The sequence below is a fragment of the Hypanus sabinus genome, chromosome 4 (genome assembly GCF_030144855.1).
Source record: "Hypanus sabinus isolate sHypSab1 chromosome 4, sHypSab1.hap1, whole genome shotgun sequence".
NCBI classification, from domain to species: domain Eukaryota; kingdom Metazoa; phylum Chordata; class Chondrichthyes; order Myliobatiformes; family Dasyatidae; genus Hypanus; species Hypanus sabinus.
Genome location: NC_082709.1, coordinates 81,058,847 through 81,076,386, shown reverse-complemented (window position 1 = coordinate 81,076,386; position 17,540 = coordinate 81,058,847). Strand labels below are relative to the sequence as shown.

Below are 17,540 nucleotides of genomic sequence, written 5' to 3'. Positions count from 1 at the left end.
ACAGACCCATCACAACCGGTACTAAACCCCTGTGTCACAGTGACAATCCATCACAGCCGGTACGAAATCTCAGTGTCATACACTGACAGACCCATCACAGCCGGTTCTACACCCCAGTGTCACACAGTGACAGACCCATCACAGCCAGTACTACACCCCAGTGTCACACAGCGACAGACACATCACAGCCAGTACTACATCGCAGTGTCACACAGCGACAGATCCATCAGAGCTGGTACTACACCCCCGTGTCACACAGCGACAGACCTGCCACAGCCGGTACTACACACCCGTGTCACACAGTGACAGACCCGTTACAAACAGTACTACTCCCCAGTGTCACAGCGACAGACCCGTCACAGCCGGTACTACACCCCAATGTCACAGTGACAGACCCATCACAGACGATACTACACCCCAGTGTCACACAGTGAAAGACCTGTCACAACAGGTATTATACAGCTACACACCTGTCCCCATGGATCTTGTAGCTTGGTTTTATACAATGACAGGCCCGTAACCAGTGAAACTGAACCCTGGTGATAAACAGTGACAATCATGTCTCCACCAGCACCCTACCCCAGCATTGGACAGTGCTGGCCAGTTCCCTCTGACATGGTATATAGAGATACAGAACTGTTATATAGAGATATAGAGATACAGAACTGTTCTCAACTGTAGTGTGATCCAGTGTTATACAGCAACTGACCCATTCCCACAAATACTGTACTCCTGTATTATAAGTGACAGATCTAACCCCACCAGTACTGTACCAGTGTGGTGCAGTGATGAACCCATTCCCACCAATACCACAGCCCAGTGTTATACAGTAACTGATCTGACTCTGCTGCCCGATGTTACACAACGACAGACCCGTCCACACCGGTACTGTACCCCGATGTTATATACTGACAGACCCGTCCACACTGATATTAGAAACGTAGAAAACATACAGCACAATACAGGCGCTTCGGCCCACAAACATGTGCTGAACATGTCCCAATCTTAGAACTACCTAGTCTTTACTCAGAACCCTCTATTTTTCTAAGCTCCATGTACCTATCCAGGACTCTCTTAAAACACCCTATCATTTCCGCCTCCATCACTGCCACCAGCAGCCCATTCTGGGCACACACCACTCTCTACGTATAAAACTTACCCCTTATAACTCCACTGTACCTACATGCAAGCACCTTAAAACTGTGCCCTCTCATGCTAGCCAATTCAGCCCTAGAGAAAAGCCTCAGATTATCCACACAATCAATGCCTCTCATCATCTTGTACACCTCCATCAATTCACCAATCCTCTGCCGCTCCAAGGAGAAAAGGCCAAGTTCACTCAACCTATTCTCATAATGCATGTTCCCCAATCTGGACAACATCCTTGTAAATCTCCTCTGCACCCTTTCTATGGTTTCCATATCCTACCTATTGAGGCGACCAGAATTGAGCACAGTACACCAAGTGTGGTTCTGATCAGTGTCCTATATAGTTGCAAAATTACCTCTCGGCTCTTAAACTCAATCCCACGATTGATGAAGGCCAATGCACAGTATGCCTTCTTAACCACAGAGTCAACCTGAGTAGCAGCTTTGAGTGTCCCATGGACTCGGTCCTCAAGTATTGTATCATGCTGTTACAACCGACAGACCCATCCACACTGGTACTGTACCCCGATGTTACACACTGACAGACCCGTCCACACCGGTACTGTACCCCGATGTTACACACCAGTACTGTACCCCGATGTTACACACCGACAGACCCGTCCACACCGGTACTGTGCCCCGATGTTACACACTGACAGACCCGTCCACACCGGTACTGTACACCGATGTTACACACCAGTACTGTACCCCGATGTTACACACCGACAGACCCGTCCACACCGGTACTGTGCCCCAATGTTACACACCGACAGACCCGTCCACACCAGTACTGTACCCCGATGTTACACACCGACAGACCTGTCCACACCGGTACTGTGCCCCGAAGTTACACACCGACAGACCCCGTCCACACAGGTACTGTACCCCGATGTTACACACTGACAGACCCGTCCACACAGGTACTGTACCCCGATGTTACACACTGACAGACCCATGCACACAGGTACTGTACCCTGACGTTACACACCCACAGACCCGTCCACACCGGTACTGTACCCCGATGTTACACACCCACAGACCCGTCCAAACCGGTACTGTACCCCGATGTTACACACCCACAGACCCGTCCACACCGGTACTGTACCCCGAAGTTACACACCGACAGAACCGTCCACACCGGTACTGTACCCCGATGTTGCACACTGACAGAACCGTCCACACTGGTACTGTACCCCAATGTATACACTGCCAGACCAATCCATACTGATATTAGAAACATAGAAAACATACAGCACAATACAGGCGCTTCGGCCCACAAACATGTGCTGAACATGTCCCAATCTTAGAACTACCTAGTCTTTACTCAGAACCCTCTATTTTTCTCAGCTCCATGTACCTATCCAGGACTCTCTTAAAAGATCCTATCATTTCCGCCTCCACCACTGCCACCAGCAGCCCATTCTGGGCACACACCACTCTCTACGTATAAAACTTACCCCTTATAACTCCACTGTACCTACATGCAAGCACCTTAAAACTGTGCCCTCTCATGCTAGCCAATTCAGCCCTAGAGAAAGGCCTCAGATTATCCACACAATCAATGCCTCTCATCATCTTTTACACCTCCATCAATTCATCAATTCACCAATCCTCTGCCGCTCCAAGGAGAAAAGGCCAAGTTCACTCAACCTATTCTCATAATGCATGTTCCCCAATCTGGACAACATTCTTGTAAATCTCCTCTGCACCCTTTCTATGGTTTCCACATCCTTCCTATTGAGGCGACCAGAATTGAGCACAGTACACCAAGTGGGGTCTGATCAGGGTCCTATATAGTTGCAAAATTACCTCTCGGCTCTTAAACTCAATCCCACGATTGATGAAGGCCAATGCACAGTATGCCTTCTTAACCACAGAGTCAACCTGAGCAGCAGCTTTGAGTGTCCCATGGACTCGGTCCTCAAGTATTGTATCATGCTGTTACAACCGACAGACCCTTCCACACAGGTACTGTACCCCGATGTTATACACTGACAGACCCATCCACACCGGTACTGTACCCTGATGTTACACACTGACAGACCCTTCCACACCGGTACTGTACCCCGATGTTATACACTGACAGACCCATCCACACCAGTACTGTACCCCGATGTTACACACTGACAGACCCTTCCACACAGGTACTGTACCCCGATGTTATACACTGACAGACCCATCCACACCGGTACTGTACCCCGATGTTACACACTGACAGACCCTTCCACACAGGTACTGTACCCCGATGTTATACACTGACAGACCCGTCCACACCGGTACTGTACCCCGATGTTACACACCGACAGACCCGTCCACACCGGTACTGTACCCCGATGTTACACACTGACAGACCCTTCCACACAGGTACTGTACCCCGATGTTATACACTGACAGACCCATCCACACCGGTACTGTACCCCGATGTTACACACTGACAGACCCTTCCACACAGGTACTGTACCCCGATGTTATACACTGACAGACCCGTCCACACCGGTACTGTACCCCGATGTTACACACCGACAGACCCGTCCACACCGGTACTGTACCCCGATGTTATACACAGACCGACCCGTCCACACCGGTACTGTACCCCGATGTTACACACCGACAGACCTGTCCACACCGGTAATGTACCCCGATGTTACACACCGACAGACCCGTCCACACCGGTACTGTACCCCGATGTTACACACCGACAGACCCGTACACTCCGGTACTGTACCCCGATGTTACACACCAAGAGACCCGTCCACACCGGTACTGTACCGCGATTTTACACACCGACAGACCCGTCCACACCGGTACTGTACCCCGATGTTACACACCGACAGACCCGTCCACACCGGTACTGTACCCCGATGTTACACACCGACAGACTTGTCCACACCGGTACTGTACCCCGATGTTACACACCGACAGACCCGTCCACACCGGTACTGTACCCCGATGTTACACACCCACTGACCCGTCCACACCGGTACTGTACCCCGATGTTACACACCCTCTGACCCGTCCACACCGGTACTGTACCCCGATGTTACACACCGACAGACCCGTCCACACCGGTACTGTACCCCGATGTTACACACCGACAGACCCGTCCACACCGGTACTGTACCCCGATGTTACACACCGACAGACTTGTCCACACCGGTACTGTACCCCGATGTTACACACCGACAGACCCGTCCACACCGGTACTGTACCCCGATGTTACACACCCACTGACCCGTCCACACCGGTACTGTACCCCGATGTTACACACCCTCTGACCCGTCCACACCGGTACTGTACCCCGATGTTACACACCGACAGACCCGTCCACACCGGTACTGTACCCCGATGTTACACACCGACAGACCCGTCCACACCGGTACTGTACCCCGATGTTACACACCCACAGACCCGTCCAAACCGGTACTGTATCCCGATGTTACACACCCACAGACCCGTCCACACCGGTACTGTACCCCGAAGTTACACACCGACAGAACCGTCCACACCGGTACTGTACCCCGATGTTGCACACTGACAGAACCGTCCACACTGGTACTGTACCCCAATGTATACACTGCCAGACCAATCCATACTGATATTAGAAACATAGAAAACATACAGCACAATACAGGCGCTTCGGCCCACAAACATGTGCTGAACATGTCCCAATCTTAGAACTACCTAGTCTTTACTCAGAACCCTCTATTTTTCTCAGCTCCATGTACCTATCCAGGACTCTCTTAAAAGATCCTATCATTTCCGCCTCCACCACTGCCACCAGCAGCCCATTCTGGGCACACACCACTCTCTACGTATAAAACTTACCCCTTATAACTCCACTGTACCTACATGCAAGCACCTTAAAACTGTGCCCTCTCATGCTAGCCAATTCAGCCCTAGAGAAAGGCCTCAGATTATCCACACAATCAATGCCTCTCATCATCTTTTACACCTCCATCAATTCATCAATTCACCAATCCTCTGCCGCTCCAAGGAGAAAAGGCCAAGTTCACTCAACCTATTCTCATAATGCATGTTCCCCAATCTGGACAACATTCTTGTAAATCTCCTCTGCACCCTTTCTATGGTTTCCACATCCTTCCTATTGAGGCGACCAGAATTGAGCACAGTACACCAAGTGGGGTCTGATCAGGGTCCTATATAGTTGCAAAATTACCTCTCGGCTCTTAAACTCAATCCCACGATTGATGAAGGCCAATGCACAGTATGCCTTCTTAACCACAGAGTCAACCTGAGCAGCAGCTTTGAGTGTCCCATGGACTCGGTCCTCAAGTATTGTATCATGCTGTTACAACCGACAGACCCTTCCACACAGGTACTGTACCCCGATGTTATACACTGACAGACCCATCCACACCGGTACTGTACCCTGATGTTACACACTGACAGACCCTTCCACACCGGTACTGTACCCCGATGTTATACACTGACAGACCCATCCACACCAGTACTGTACCCCGATGTTACACACTGACAGACCCTTCCACACAGGTACTGTACCCCGATGTTATACACTGACAGACCCATCCACACCGGTACTGTACCCCGATGTTACACACTGACAGACCCTTCCACACAGGTACTGTACCCCGATGTTATACACTGACAGACCCGTCCACACCGGTACTGTACCCCGATGTTACACACCGACAGACCCGTCCACACCGGTACTGTACCCCGATGTTACACACTGACAGACCCTTCCACACAGGTACTGTACCCCGATGTTATACACTGACAGACCCATCCACACCGGTACTGTACCCCGATGTTACACACTGACAGACCCTTCCACACAGGTACTGTACCCCGATGTTATACACTGACAGACCCGTCCACACCGGTACTGTACCCCGATGTTACACACCGACAGACCCGTCCACACCGGTACTGTACCCCGATGTTATACACAGACCGACCCGTCCACACCGGTACTGTACCCCGATGTTACACACCGACAGACCTGTCCACACCGGTAATGTACCCCGATGTTACACACCGACAGACCCGTCCACACCGGTACTGTACCCCGATGTTACACACCGACAGACCCGTACACTCCGGTACTGTACCCCGATGTTACACACCAAGAGACCCGTCCACACCGGTACTGTACCGCGATTTTACACACCGACAGACCCGTCCACACCGGTACTGTACCCCGATGTTACACACCGACAGACCCGTCCACACCGGTACTGTACCCCGATGTTACACACCGACAGACTTGTCCACACCGGTACTGTACCCCGATGTTACACACCGACAGACCCGTCCACACCGGTACTGTACCCCGATGTTACACACCCACTGACCCATCCACACCGGTACTGTACCCCGATGTTACACACCCTCTGACCCGTCCACACCGGTACTGTACCCCGATGTTACACACCGACAGACCCGTCCACACCGGTACTGTACCCCGATGTTACACACCGACAGACCCGTCCACACCGGTACTGTACCCCGATGTTACACACCGACAGACTTGTCCACACCGGTACTGTACCCCGATGTTACACACCGACAGACCCGTCCACACCGGTACTGTACCCCGATGTTACACACCCACTGACCCGTCCACACCGGTACTGTACCCCGATGTTACACACCCTCTGACCCGTCCACACCGGTACTGTACCCCGATGTTACACACCGACAGACCCGTCCACACCGGTACTGTACCCCGATGTTACACACCGACAGACCCGTCCACACCGGTACTGTACCCCGATGTTACACACCGACAGACCCGTCCACACTGGTACTGTACCCAGTGTTATACAATGACAGACCCTTCCCCCTGCACTGTATCCTTGTGTTATACAATAACAGACTGGTACTGAACCCTAGCGTTATACAGTGACCGACTCACAATCACTGCTGCTGAACACCGATGATAAACAGTAACAAACCCTTTCCCCACTGATACTCTCTCCCAGGGGTATATAGTGACAAACCCATTCAGCACTGGTACTGTACCCCATTGCTCTATAGTTCAGACCAGCCCCTACAGTTACTTTACCCTGATGTTATATGGTGACAGACAAGCTGACATTGGTACTGTACCACAGTGTTGTACAGTGACAAACCCTTCCCTACTAATACTATACCCTAGTGTAATGCTGTGACAGTCCTGTCCCCACAAGTGATAAATCTGTCCCCATCGGTACTGTACTCCAGTGCTATACACTGACAGGCCCATCCCAACTGGAACTGTACCCTGGCGTTATACAGTGACAGACCAGTCCCTACCAGGACTGCACCCAGTATTATACACTGACAGGCCCATCCACACTGGTATTGTATAATGGTACTACTCCCTGACAGGCCTACTCCTACCAGAACTGTGTTCCAGAGTTATACAGTGACAGATGAGTCCCCAGGTACTACACCCCAGTCCCCATTGGTATTTTACCCAGTGTTATTCAGTGACAAACCAGTCCCACCAGTACTGCACCCCAATCGTACACAGTGAGAGACTCATCCCCACTGGTACTGTACCCTGGTGTTATACAGTGACAGGCCAGTCCCTACCAGTACTATAACCTGGTGTTATACAGTGAAATCTTTCCCCACGAGTGCTGTATCCCGGTGTTATACAGCAACAGGTTCGTCCCCACCAGTACTGTGTCCTAGTGTTATACCTGTACCCACCAAAACCGTATCCTGATGTTAGATAGTGACAGACCCTTTCCCATCAGTACCGTATCCAGGTTTTATATAGTGTCAGACCAATCCCTCCCAGTACTCTATCTGGCGTTATATAGCGACAGACCCGTCCCCACTGGTACTGTAGAATGGTGTTTACGGTGACATACCCGTTCTCACCGGTACACTGTACCCATGTGTTAGACAGTGACAGATCCAGCCCTATCGGGACAGTAGTCCGGTATTATATAGTGACGGAGGGACAATTCCCAGCGGTACTGTACTCCAGTATTAAACAGTAACAGACCTGATCCCACTGGCACTGTAACACGGTGTAACACACCGAAATGCCCGTTCCTGCCAGTATTGTACCTCGGTGTTATACAGTGACAAGACCCGTCCGCACCAGTACTGTACCCTGCTGATAAACAGAGAAAGACCCGCACCCTCCGGCACTCTACCCCAGGGTTCCCCACCGACCAAGCCTCAAGCCCCGACCCCGCGCGGCTTCGCTCCCCGACCTCCCTCCACTCTCACTCACTCGGCTTCCGCTCATTCAGCGCCACCACCGCGGGCTCCGGTGCCGACTGAGCTGGCGGTCGGGCCGCACCGTCGCCCTTCCCCCGGGTTGCGGCCTCTCCCCCGGGGCTGGGCCGGGGCCTCGGCCTCGCCGCTCGCTTCTCGGCCGAAATTTTTGCCGAGACCGCGACGGGAGTAGGAATCGTGGAGAGTGCGCCTGCGTCGATGCCGGCAGCGCCTGCGCCCTGGGCGGACTGTGACCCGCCGCGCCTGCGCAGTTGGCCTTATGGGTACCGGCGGCTCCTTGGCGGGGAGCGTGAGCCGGTGTTGGCGTCCAAGTGTTTGTTGTGTAATTGCAATCTGTGTTCGCGTTAACCGAGTGAGTGTGCAAGGTTTGGTGTGAGTGAACGGAGTCGACTTGCAAGGAGCTGGGAGTGTGAGCGTGGTGAATGTGCAAGGTCTGGGTGAGACCAGCTCCAAAACCTGGGCCTCTGGATCCTTGACTTCCTCATCGGGAGACCTCAGTCTGTGCGGATCGGAAATAACACCTCGCTGACCTCTGGAGCAGTGTTTAGCCTACTGTTCTACCCTCTCTACAACCACGGCACAGCTCAAATACAGTCAGCAAACTTGCCAACAGCACGACTAAAGTTGGTGTCAGATGGCGATGAGGAGGCGTACAGGAGCGGAGTGGCAGCGCAACAACCACCCTCGGTCTGAACAAGGGATTGATTGTGGATTTCAGGACGGGGAAGTTGAGGGAACGCACATCAGTCCTCCTTGAGGGATCAAAGGAAAAAAGGGTGAGCAGTTTCAAGTCCCTGGGTGTCAACATCTCTAAAGATCCAACATATTGATCTAATTACAAAGAAGGCACAACAGTTGCTGTATTTCATGAGGAGATTCGGTGTGTCGCCAATGATAATCACATAATTCTATAGATGTACCATGGAGAGCATTCCAACTGGTTGCGACACCATCTGATACGGAGAGGCCGCTGCACAGGATTGGAAAAAGCTACAGAAAGTTGTAAACTCAGCTAGCACCATCGTGAGCACCAGCCTCCCGAGTATTCGGGATACCTTCAAAAGGCGATGCCTCAAAAAGACACGTCCATCATTAAGGACTCCCATCGTCCAGGAAATGCCCTCTTCTCATCGCTACCATCAAGGAGGAGGTACAGGAGCCTAAAGACACACAATTAGTGTTTTAGGAACAGCTTCATCCCCTTCCACCATCAAAATTTCTCAACGGACAACCCAAGAACACAACCTCAATATTTTTTTCTTTTTGCATTACTTCTAGAATTTAACCTTATATATACTGCTGCCACAAAACAACAAACGTCACGGCATTTGCTAGTGATACTATACCTGATTCTGAAGAAAGTCAGTGTGCATGGGTGTGGGGGTGTGAGCTGGTTATGCGTGCAAGGAGCTGGGAGCGGAACAATTTTAATATCAGAGGAGCTGGGTGTTTGAGTCAGGTGGACATGCAGGAGGTTGTTGTGTGATTGAAATCAGTGTGCAAGGAGCTGTGAGTGTGAGCCTAGTTATTGTGCATGGTTTATGTGTATGAACCGGTTTGGTGTTCAAAGGGATGGGAGTGCGAGTGGGTCCAGTGTGTAAGGAGCAGCAGATGCAAGTGAAATGAGCATGCAAGGCACTGAGAGTGTGAGGTGGGTGAGTGTGCAAGAGTGATGTTGGTGTGGAGGGTGTTCAAAACTGGTGAGCAAGGGGATGCCAGAATGTTGCTGGTGTACACAAGTGTGATGGCATGCAATGGGGGGAAATTGCGACTGTATTTCAGACTAGGCCACAGTGTGGTAAGTGTGCAAAGAGATGAGATTGTGACTGCGAATTCAATTTTTTGTTCTTGACACATTACAAATAAACAAGACTACCATGGTGTTTATTGAGTGCATTGAACAGTGACCAAGGAACTGATTGTGGACTTAAGGGAAGGAGAATTTGAGGGAACGCACATCAGTCCTTAATGAGGGGAACGCGGTGGAAAGGGTGAGCAGATTCAAGTTTCTGGGTGTCAATATCTCAGTGGATCTATCTTGGTCCAACATACTGAGGCAATCAAGGAAAAGACACACCAGTGGCTCTACTTCATTAGAAGTCTGAGAAAATTTGGTATAAGACCATAAGATTTAATAGCAGATTGAGGCTATTCAGCCCATTGAGTCTGCCCTGCCATTCCACCATGGCTGATTTATTATCCCTCTCAACCCCATTCTCCTGTCTTCCCCCTGTAACCTTTGACATCCTTACTAATCAATCTCTTTAAATATACCCAATCACTTGGCCTTCACTGCCATTTGTGGCAATTAATTCCATAGATTCATCACCCTCTGGCTAAAGAAATACCTCCTCATCACTGTTCTTAATGGACGTCCTTCTATTCTGAGGCTGTGTCCTCTGGTCCTGGACTCTCCCAGTATAGGAAACAGTCTCTACACGTCCACTCTATCTAGGCCTTTCAATATTTGATAGGTTTTAATGAGATCCCCTCTCATTCTTCTCAACTACAGGGAGTACAGGTCCAGATCCATCGAACATTCTCTGGTAAAATTTTATAGGTGTACAGTGGAGAGCATTCTGACTGGTTGCATCGCAGCCTGGTATGGAGGCTCTTAATTTGCAGGATCACAAGAGGCTGCAGAGGTTGACAGCTCCATCACAGGCACTAGTCTCCCCACCATCAAGGACATCTTCGAGACAAGGTGAACCAAGAAGGCAACATCCATTATTAAGGACCCTCACCGTCATCCGTCCTCCCTCTTCTCATTACTACCATGAGGGAGGTGGTACAGGAGCTTCAAGACACACACCCATTGTTTTAGGAAGAGCTTCTTCCCCTTTGCCATCAGATTTCTGAACGGTCCATGAACACTACCTCACTGTTCCCCTTACACTATTTATTTCTTTATTTCAACTCACTACTGCTGCTGCAAAACAACAAATTTCACAACATACAGTATGTCAGCGATAATAAACCTGATTATGATTTCTGGTTGCTGGTGGTTTATTAAACTGTGTATGGTAACTGCTGTGATACTTGATGATCTGATTGTCAAACCTGTTCCCTCAACTGGCTCACTACATAGTGACCAAATACAAGCACTCTCTCTCAGTGCTTAATGTTTTGGAGAGGAACACTGCAAAAGCGTCCACGTTCCAGTCTGCAAGAAATACTGTACCTTAAGAATGACTGAACTCAGGTGTGGTTCACAGCATTTTGAAGATTAGTGAAAAGTGTGTCCTAAATGAATGAAAGGCCCAGAGCCAGGAACATTGAAGTTATTTATTTACATAAAGAGCCAGGAACATTGAAATTATTCTGTTTACATAATTAAAAACAAATACTATGTAGCAGGTGAGGCAGCTGCAGAGACAGGAGAACCACATTAACCAAAGAAACCAGGAAAGTTAACTTCCCCTCACCACAGATAAAATGCTGAAGGAACTCAGCAGGACAGACAGCATCTATGGAGAGGAATAAATAGTTAACGTTTCAGGCCGAGACTTCTTCAGTCTGAAACGTCGACTCTTTACTACATCCCATAGATGCTTCCTGACCTGCTGACCTCCTCCAGCATTTTGAGTGTGTTACTCCGGATTTCCAGCACCTGCAAATTCTCTCATGTTTTTGATTTCTCTCTCCAGAGATGCTGTCAGACAAACAAAGAGGTATTTCCTGCTTTTCCTCCTTTATGTCCAGTATGTCTTTTAGAGTCTTGGGGAAGAGACTCCCACATTACAGCACTGCCTCACTCTATTAGAGCCTGCTTGCTTCCTTAGTCATTTTCATTCATTCATTCATTCATTCAGTTCATTTACTTATCATTTGCATCAATAGCCATCATACCTGAGGATGTGCTGGGGACACCTGGAAGTGTCGCCAACATGCCTACAATATTCAGCAGAACAATAACAGTAAAATAAGCCCTTTTGTGGGTGATACAAAGATAGATGGAGGATCAGGTACAGTGAGAAAGCAGAGAGCATGCAGAAGGATTTAGACAGATTAGGAGCATTGGCAAAGTGGAAGATGGAATGCCATAAGATATAGGAGCGGAGCTGGCCCAGGAACTCTGCTCTGCCATTTCATCATGGCTGATCCATTACTCCTCTCAGCCCCAATCTGCCTTTTCCCTGTATCCATTCATGCCTTGACCAATCAAGAATCTGTCAAACTCTCTTAAATATTTGTAAAGACTCGGCCTCCACAACTTCCTGTGACAATGAATTCCACAGATTTACCACTCTCTGACTGAAGAAATTCCTCCTCATCTCCGTTCTCCGTTCTCATCTCCCTCTATTCTGAGATTGTTTCTTCTTGTACTAGATTTTCCCACCATAGGAAACATCCTCTCCACAACCACCCTATCAAGTCCTTTAACTATTCAATAGTTCACAAATAGATCACCTCTCATTCTTCTGTGTTCTAGTGAATACAGGCCCAGAGCCATCAAACATTCTTCACGTGATAAGCCTTTCGATCCTGGAATCAATTTTCATGAATCTCCTTTGAACCTTCTGCAGATAAGAGGCCCAAAACTGCTCACAATACTCCAAGTGAGACCTCGCCTGTGCTCTATAAAGCCTCAACATTACATTCTTGCTTTTGTATTCTAATCTATTTGAAATGATCTACCTTTTTATTTCTTCTACCAAAGTGCATGACCATACACTTCCTAATGGTGTATTCCCTATGCCATTACTTTGCCCATTCTCCTAATCCTTCTAAGTCCTTCTGTAGATTCTCTACTTCCTCAAAACCACCTGCCCCTCCACCTTTCTTCATTTCATCTGCCAAAAAGCCAAAAATTCCATCATCCAAGTCATTGACACATAACATAAAAAGAAGTGGTTCCAACACAAACCCCTGTGGAACACTGCTAGTTGCTGGCAGTCAATCAGAAAACATTACTATGTTCGGATATAGACCAAGTGCAGAGCGAGAGACACTGAAGTGGGTCGATACTTCACAGACTTAAAAGTGAACAGAGTTAGAGGGAAAAGAAAACAATAAAATGGTAGGCCAATCAGGGATGTTAACTAAAATGATCAAATGGAAAATGAAGCCAACACTGTGGTGAAAAGGAGTAACTAAATATAAAATGAATATCGCTAGTCTTCAGTCAGTTGACTCGACAGTCTGATTTCTCAAGCAAGGCTGAATGCAAGCAGGCAGCAAAACGTTGCTGTGCTTTGCTCAAGTATCAACAAGCACTATGACTCGATGAATGGAGTTAAGTATCATCACAATGAAATAATAGCTGACACATGAATATTCACGAGTACAATTGCTATATCTGCTGCACTGCCAAATACAAGGTTATGACAGAAAAGTTTCCTATTAATCCCTCTCTCTGCCTCCTGCCAGTCAGCCACTGCTTTATCCATGCTGGAATCTTTCCTGGGCACTTAACTTGTTAAGCAACCTCGTGTGGCACTATGTCAAAGGACTTCTAAAAATTCAAGAACACAATATCAACTGATTCTCCTTTGTCTATCCTGCTTGTTATTTCTTCAAATAATTCCAACAGATTAGTCCAACAAGGTTTTCCCTTGAGGAAACCATGTTGACAATGGCCTATTTTATCATGTACCTCCAAGTACCCTGAAACAACATCCTTAACTAACAATTCCAACATTTTCCAATCCACTGATGTCAAACGAACTGGCCTATAATTCTGTTCTTCTGCCTCTCTCCCTTCTTGAAGAGTGGGGTGACATTTGCAATTTTCCAGTGTTCTGAAACCATTTCAGAATCTAATGATTCTTGAAAGATCATTACTAATGCCTCCATCATCTCCTCAACCACCTCTTTCAGAACCTTGGGGTGTACACCACCTGGTCCAGGTGATTTATCTACCTTCAGACCTTTCAATTTCCCAAGAACTTACTCTCTAGTAATGGCAAATTCACACACTTCTGACCCCTGACACTCTGGAACTTCCACCATAGTGCTAGTACCTTCCACAGTGAAGATTTATTCAGCTCATCCATCATTTCCTTGTCTGCCATTACTACCTCTCCAACATCTTTTTTTACAGCAGTCCAATATCCACTCTCACCTCTCTTTTACGCTTTATGTGTCTAAAGAAACTTTTGGTGTCCTCTTTAATATTGGCTGGTTTTTGTACCCTATCTTTGCATTCTTTATATGTTTTCCTTCTGTTGATTTTTAAAAGCTTCCCAATCCTCTAACATACCACTAATTTTGATCTATTATATACCCACTCTTTGGCTTTTATGTTGGCTTTGACTATCTTTTGGGGATTTATATCCTGTGCCTTCTGAATTGCTTTCAGAAATTTCAGCCATAACTGCTTTGCCATCATCCCTGCCAGTGTTCTTTTCCAGACTATTTTGGCCAGCTCCTCTCTGTTGCATCTGTAATTCCCTTTACTCCACTGTAATACTGATACATCTGACTTTAGCTTCTCCTTCTCAAATTTCAGGGTGAATTTGAACATATTATGATCACTTTATTCCAAGGGTTCTTTTACCTTAAACTCTCTGATCATTTCTGGTTCATAGCACAACACCCAGTCCAGAATAGCTGGGCCCTAGTGGGCTCAACCACAATCTACCCTCTTGGGCTCCAGCACCAACCTGATTTTCCCAATCTACCTCCATATTGAAATACCCCATGATTATTGTAACATTGCCATTTTGGCTTGCATTTTCAATCATTTTAATTTATAGACCACATCCTCACTACTGTTTGGGGGTCAGTATACAACTCCCATCAGGGTCTTTTTACCCTTGCAGTTCCTTAGCTCTACCCACAATGATTCAACACCTACCAAGCCTATGTTACACCTGCCTAATAATTTGATTTAAGTTTCACCAACAGAGCCACCCCACCCCCTCTGCCTCCCTGCCCTTTTGATACACTGTGTATCATTGGAAATTAAGGTCCCAGCTATAATCTTCTTTGAGCTATGATTCAGTGACACCTGTATAGTGTAGGAAAGTGTATGGTCTTGCACTTCAGAAGAAAGAATAAAGACATTGACTATTTTTTATACAGAGTGAAAATTCATAACTCAGAAGTTCTCAGGGACTTGAGAGGCTTTGTGCAGGATTCCTTAAAGGATAACTTCCAGGTTGAGTTTATGGTAAAAAAGGCAAATGCAATGCTAGCATTCATTTCAAGAGAACTAGAATATAGAAGCAAGGATGTAATGCTGAGGTTTTATAAGGCAATGGTCAGACCAAACATGGAGTAATGTGATCAGCTTTGGGTCCAGAGGTTCATGAGAATGATGCCAGGAATGAAAGGGTTGATGTGTGAGGAGCATTTGATAGCTCTGGGCCTGTACTCGCCAGAGTTTAGAAGACTAAGGGGAATCTTATAGAAAGCTATCAAATATGAAAGGCCTAGATAGAGTGGACACGGAAAGAATATTTGAAATTCTGGGAGAGTCTAAGACCAGAGGACACAGACTCAAAATAGAAGCTGTCCCTTTAGAATAGAAATGAGGAGGAATTGCTTTTAGCCAGAGAGTGGTGCATCTATAGGATTTAGTGCCACAGACGGGTGTGGAGGCAGGTCATTGGGTATATTTAAGGTAGAGATTGATTGCTAAAGAGATTAAGGATTAAGGGGAGAATGAGGTAAAAGAGCCACAATTGAATGGTGGAGCAGATTAGATGGGCCAAATGGTCTATTTTTGCTCCTATGTCTCATGGTCCTATTCATATGGGCATGTCTAATGGGAAATGTGCAAATGTTACAAACATAGAAACACTGGATGAACTCAGTGTCTGTGGAAAGTGTAATTGTCATTTGCACATGTTCCGTCATGTGCAGTGAAAAGTTTGTCTTGCTTGTTCCTACCAATCAATTCATTACACAGTACATTGAGGTGGAACAAGAGAAAACTGTAACAGAATGCAGAACACAGTAAAAGCTTCCCAAAAGAGTGCAGTGCAGGTAGACAATAAGGTGCAAGATTATGACCACAAAGTAGATTGTGAGCCCAAGACACCATCTTATCCTCTGAGGGAAAACAATTTAATAGTCTTATAAGAGAGGGGTAGAAGCTGTTCTCGAGCCTGTTTTCAGGCTTTTGTTTCTCCTACCTGTTGGAAGGGGGAAGAAGAGAGAATGGCTGGGTGGGTGGGATCTTCAATTATGCTGGCTGCTTTATCGAGGCAGTGGGAAGTGCAGACAAGAGTACATGTGCTGAAATTTGTCCTCAGTTCTCTGCAGTTTTTAGTGGTCACAGGCAGAGCAGTTCCCATACCAAGCCATGAAGCAGGTGCAATGAAAACCTCACTTGCAGCAGCATCACAGGCTTATGGCATCAGATACCAGGGTTGAAAGGGTTGCTGCATGAGGAGTGTTTGATGGCTCTGGGCCTCCACTCACTGGGATTCAGAAGAATGAGGGGTGACCTAATTGAAACCTATCGAATGTTGAAAGGCCTCGATAGAGTGGATGTGGAGAGTATTTTTCTTATGGTGGGGGATTCTAAGACCAGAGGACACTACCCCAGAATAGAGGATTGTCCATTTAGAATGGAGATAAGGAGGAATTTTCTATAGCCAGAGGGTGGTGAATCTATGAAATTCATTGCCCTCGAGCAGCTGTGGAGGTAGGTCACTGGGTATATTCAAGCGGGAAGAAAGCAGGAAATTGGGGCTGAGAGGAAAATTGAATCAACCATGATGAAATGGCAAAGCAGACTCGATGGGCCAAATGGCCTAATTCTGCTCCTATATCTAATGCCAACATAGCATACCCACAACTTACTAACCCTACCCTCTACGTCTTTGGAATGTGTGAGGACACTGGAATAACCAGAGGAAACCTACACAGTTACTGAGAGAGCGTCCATATTCCTTATCAGCATTGGTGGATATTGAACCCCAATCGCTGGTGCTGTAAAACATTACACTAACTAATAAGCTACCGAGTAGTCCAGTCCGTTGGGGTGGATGGGTGGGCTGAGGGGAATTGTCACAATTGTCAGTGGAGATCATAGATTCACAGCCTGTGATTACTGGTGCCTAAAACTGATGATTAGATAGGCACAGGACAATTATAACACGAGCTGGTTCTCCACACCATGAGCCACAGTTTTCCTGCACCTTTTGTTAGCATGTGGCACTGAATAGTCCCAAGATCTAAGGAATCTGTACTTCTTGCTGCCTCAGTAAAGCAGCAAAC

At 47.6% G+C, this 17,540-nt stretch overlaps 1 protein-coding gene across 1 annotated transcript in view; it reads right to left on the bottom strand.

Moving 5' to 3' along the window:
- Positions 1-8,566, bottom strand: part of map3k2 (mitogen-activated protein kinase kinase kinase 2) — a 134,105-nt gene extending 125,539 nt beyond the window's left edge. The window contains exon 1 of the mRNA XM_059967523.1: positions 8,365-8,566. The gene's annotated coding sequence lies outside the window, so the exon portion shown is untranslated. The remainder of the gene's footprint in view (positions 1-8,364) is intronic.
- Positions 8,567-17,540: the final 8,974 nt, after the last annotated feature.